This window comes from Limulus polyphemus, unplaced genomic scaffold, assembly GCF_000517525.1.
Source record: "Limulus polyphemus unplaced genomic scaffold, Limulus_polyphemus-2.1.2 Scaffold3049, whole genome shotgun sequence".
In the NCBI taxonomy this organism is placed as follows: domain Eukaryota; kingdom Metazoa; phylum Arthropoda; class Merostomata; order Xiphosura; family Limulidae; genus Limulus; species Limulus polyphemus.
The window spans coordinates 70,049-75,506 of NW_013668659.1; positions in this window are offsets into that span (position 1 = coordinate 70,049).

Here is a 5,458-nt window from a genome sequence, read left to right on the forward strand (position 1 = left end):
CCAGGCTACACAAAGCTTTCAAACCTGTTTTATACATCTATCTCATGCCCATAAAAGCATTTATTTATGTTAAGCAACATTAACGGACAGTTACTACCTGATCTTCAACTAAAGTTGTATGTCTGGATATACTGCCCAACATTTTTGTACTTATTTTGTTATGCTTACGGTTACATTGTTTGTGTACTTGTCTTAAGCTTTGTACCTATTTATTAATAAGTTAGAAGTCAGTAGTTGAATTACAGTTGACAAGTGCTAAGATCTTATTAACTACTTACGTAGCGTATTGCTTTTGAGAAATAGTTAAAATTAGTGTACAGGTAAAATAATTTATGTAGGCAATGTTTTAGTCAAGTGACCTAAATTGGGAACGATGAGGTTACTTAATTGAAATGCTGACCACAATTATTTTTCCTTTACAAGAGTTTGAAACATTTATTATCAGATTGTGGACATCATTAATATTTTCTTCTATCTTGGAAGAAATGGACAATAAATAAAGAAAAGCACAGATTAAATACGTTTGAGATTATTTAATTTTTTTGTTAAAATCATTATCTCCTCCCTTCTTGTAGTGTTCTAATAATTTGTGACTAACAGAAAACTTATATCAGTATTGATTTAGTTGATACTGTACATTAACATTTGTTTGTTGTTCGAAAGTTTAATATGTTGCCAATTTTTAAAACATGTCTATACTTTCAAGCCTTGTATTATTGAAACAATGAATTATTTAAATTGTTTCTGACATCATAATTTATCTATCATAATTAAAAAAAAGTACCATTTTATAATTAGCTTTTTTTTTGAGAAATTTAATATGCTCATGATATGTTTTAAATTTTTTCATTGTATTATGAATAACACATTGTACAAGTGTTTGTGATCTTGTGAATGTCACTTAAATTTGTTTTGAAGCTGAATATGATGTCACAAGTTTATAAAAAGAATTGAAAGTTATGAATAATTATTTTTACAAACTTTGTAAATATTCCCAAAAAGCATTAGGTGTCGATTAACCTTTTGCTTAGCAATTCATGTCCAAAGTTAAATATGTTTTAAAAACAAATGCTAATTACTAAAGTAAACATATTTGTTAAAATTCTGTAGTTTGTTTTTCAACTTCATTTTCTTACAACAAATGTTTTGATGTAAGGTAAAAAAATGTGTATCGTTAATAAAATACAATGTGAAATATTTTTATTCATAAATAGATTTTGTTCTAAGAACTGTAAAAAACATTACTAATTCTTTAGAAAAACCCCACTAGAAAGCTTGCTTGCAGGAATGTTTGTACATACCACTGTAGGGTAGCTTTAATAATGTAATTATTCTTCAGTACGTCAGAAGATTGTACAATCGATCTAGCAGCTTAAAATGAGTATCTTAGCAGACTGTATTCTAATGCATATCTCTACGTCAGAAAATGCATCCGTATGTTCCTTCAGTTTTTATCTAGCTAGGTTAGAAGTTTGTCTGTCGTAATTAGTCGAGTTCACGATGTCTGCTTTGTACGATATCCTTGGCACATGAATATAATGTAATTTTGAGTCTTTTCTTTATTAACACAAAATCTCTCCTCGGCCAGAGACGTAGTGCTTTTGAGCTACAGAGAAAGGAACAAGAAATTCTGGTAATTCGTTTTTGGATTGGTTACATAAACCATTGGAAAGTCTGGAACTTGCTGTATCCAAATATGCAAATCACATGATTGTAACATATTTCAATTTGGAGTTATGAGCACAGAAAAACATGGTTTAGGAGTGGCCTCACCATTTTACCAGCAATGGTCACACACACATACAACCTTTCTTCATAATATGTTTGAGGTTGGACACTTTGTTCATGATCTGGCTCTCACTATTGTTCTTGTCAACACCAAACCTATTTTTGAGAGCTGCCACAGCATTGTTGGGCTTGTTAAGTGGATTTGTGTCATCAAGGGCTATCAAAAACTCCATTGTGATTGCAAGTCAAACATCTCGGAACCTTAAACATGCAGGTAATCAATGGAATAATGGTGGTTGATGATGGCGTGTGAAAGAGTATCAAAGTTCCAGTTATAGCCAGCAGGGTTTGGAGTTATCTGCTGAAGATCTATTGGGCTCTGATATGAAAAACAGATGCAACAATGGGTGAAGAAGTAGGCTCTCATAGCAGACCCATTGGCTACAAGACAAGAAATACTGTCATTAACTGTAGGGTGTTTGATGAGGTGGACAGTCCTACACAGTCAATTTTTGTTTAATTTACAACTTGTAATTGACATATATCGTGCTACAACCTGTTCAAGTTCCATCAAAATTGGATAAATCCTAGATTTTTACAACTTTTCCATACCACTTTTGGTTAAGTGAGAGATCCTGTGTAAAATTAACTGGTATTTAAGAAATGGACTTCAAAACTATATATTTTAATTACTTAATATTATTTAGATTGTGTTTTATATATCCAGACTTCAAAAGAGCCTGTTCCAAAATTCTGTCAAACTACTCAATTTCTCTTCAGGCAGATTGTGCTACTGTTTTAAGAGTAAAAAACAAAAATACATTTTTTTTGCACAATGACAATGGTACCCATGTTACCAAAAAAAGGCAACTGAAATATCCCATACAGATATTATATTTCATTAGGTCAAAAAGAAACATTTTTTGTGTTTTACTTTTAATAAGCCACAATTTAACATCTGATCTAACATGGTTTGTGCCAAGACACGATTCCAGAGAGAACATCACGAATGTTTATCTGAACATATGTTATATCAACCCTATGACATGTCCCAATCTTTACAGAGTATTCTTGATCTTCTTAATGTAGAATGATGAGAAACTTGAAGATGCTCAAGTGTTTCCTTGGAATTTTAAATATTCACAGTTTCAAAGATATTATGGAGAAGTAAGACCATTTCAACTTCACAGTGTTGGAGTCTTATGATAACAATACACAGCAACAGCTGACAGTCATACTCTACTCCAAAACGATTTCAACTTCACAGTGTTGGAGTCTTATGATAACAATACACAGCAACAGCTGACAGTCATACTCTAGTCCAAAACCATTTCAACTTCACAGTGTTGGAGTCTTACCTGAATGTTATATAACATTTAGTTGAATGTTTTATGTGGTGGACCAGTCAACAGTCCACACGCTGCTGTGGTTTCCTTGTAAAAAATGGCAAAACAGACTGACACTATAGGCCAGTACAGAAAAACTATTCTATGTGGTATCAGGCCACAGGGACTAAAGAAGAGAACTTACAGGGTCATCTTATTATAACGGCAGCTCCATCTGAAAGTACATCAGAATGTTTCTGACGACAAACCTAGATCTTAACTTTTGAAGGTACAGGACTGTAATTACCAACTTTCCTCTCTAAAATTAATTAGTTCATGTATCAAACGTTGATTAACATGTGGGCTATATATCCTATTTATAAGTACAAATCTTTGGTGTAACATTTTCTTTTCAACTATCAAAACTCGCTTATATTACAGGTGACAATTTCTTTATTTTAATTATTTATTAAAAGATGCTCAATTTGGGTGGAAAGTGGTGGATCAACGGAGGCTATAGTACCAACTTGTACTACAAAAAAATTTATTAGTAAAAGTTATGGTTTAAATGCCAAAAGCTGGGAAGCATTACAAGTCATATTTGTGTTAATCATGGTAATATTAAGAGGAATTAAGAAAACATATCACCACTTTATGTGATTTTTTTTTATTATTATATTTTTATTACCTCCAATAAGCAATCTGTTGGCACTTGGTCACAGGATTTCTAACCATGCTGCCAGAAAAACTGCGTCACAGAGGTCATATGGTGAGAGTTTACCCAGCTGGCCCACAAGCTAATTGCCGTGGCAACAACAAAAATTTAAACTGCAACCTCAATATCTCCGTTTTTTGACACTTAGTCTGGGGTGTCATGCTCAAGATGTAATAACAATCTTTTTCTAGTGCTTTCCTACACCATTAACCAACTATTTACTGGCAAGCCTGGACATACACCTACGTGGGGGGGAGGTTCTCACAATGTTTTTGAAATATTTCAAACTTAATGTTTTATATAAAACTCAAAATTACCACACTGTTACCAAGTTTACGTTAACTTTGAGTTACCCCAAAATTTGAGTAGTGTTGTATTAGAACTATAATACGATTTACGAAAAAAGTTAATATCTTGCTTCAAAATCATTTTAATAGTAATCAAGAAATTAAAATATGATGTGTTATCATATAATTTGTATAAAACATTAAATTTTCCATACTACACTACCCAAAACTAGTATGTATTTTGGGGTAGCTCTAAGTTAGCAAACTCGTAAGGTCAACAGTTGATTTTTAAATTAAAAATAAATGTTAACAGACATTTAACCACTTAATCTCTCTCTTCTCTTAAATTGCCAGGTTTACCGAGATATCTTCGTAAATGAGATATTCCAAAATGATTGTGAAACTCTCTTGGCATGAGTACAGGGTGCATGTAGAAAGTTTCGATGACCATTTACAATAATACTAGTTCTGTCAGCCTGGTGGTAACTGACTATTTGTCGTGGAAAAGTTAAGCCTTACTGGCTAAATATTTATTGCTAACATTGCACATCATAAAATGGTGTATGACAAAAAAAAAAATGCACAAAGTAATAAAAATACTTTAATATCAAAAAACGAAAAAAAAAAGACCCATACTATATTGTACAGCATTTCCACCTGCATTGTAGGTTCACCTTCGGTCAGGTAATATCTGTCGAGTGGCACCATACGGAGTCATACCTGACTGGGAAGCTCCTCTGTTGGTACCAGTCTGTAAGCTGAGAACAGTTTTACTCATATCCAGTTGTTCTTTACTGAAGTTACGTTTGTTTTCTTCTGCCAACTTCACACCTATCACAGGACCATCAAAGCCTTTCTTTTGGGCCTAAAGGAAAAGTTTAAAAGAAAATAAGCTGAATTTGAAATATCAACACTACATTGTACTTTAATAAATATCTTATAAATGTACTATAGATTCTGAAATATAAACAACATTTGTGAATTTTCTTCACTAAAAACACTCACAAAACACGAGCATTTTCTATCAAAAAAAAGTTTAGAACACAAGTGTTATAAGTTTCAATACTTTTGTTTACAGTGTGGGAGTTTTATAGTACATTGGAACTGAAATAGCTGTGTAATGTATATACACACTTGTAGCCCTAACTGATCAATAAATCTATTGTTTATGTATTTACATAGGAATTCAAATAGCTGTGTAATGTATACACACTCGTAGCCCTAACTGATCAATAAATCTATTGTTTATGTAATTGCATAGGAATTCAAATAGCTGTGTTCTGTATACACACTTGTAGCCCTAACTGATCAATAAATCTATTGTTTATGTATTTACATAGGAATTCAAATAGCTGTGTTCTGTATACACACTTGTAGCCCTAACTGATCAATAAATCTATTGT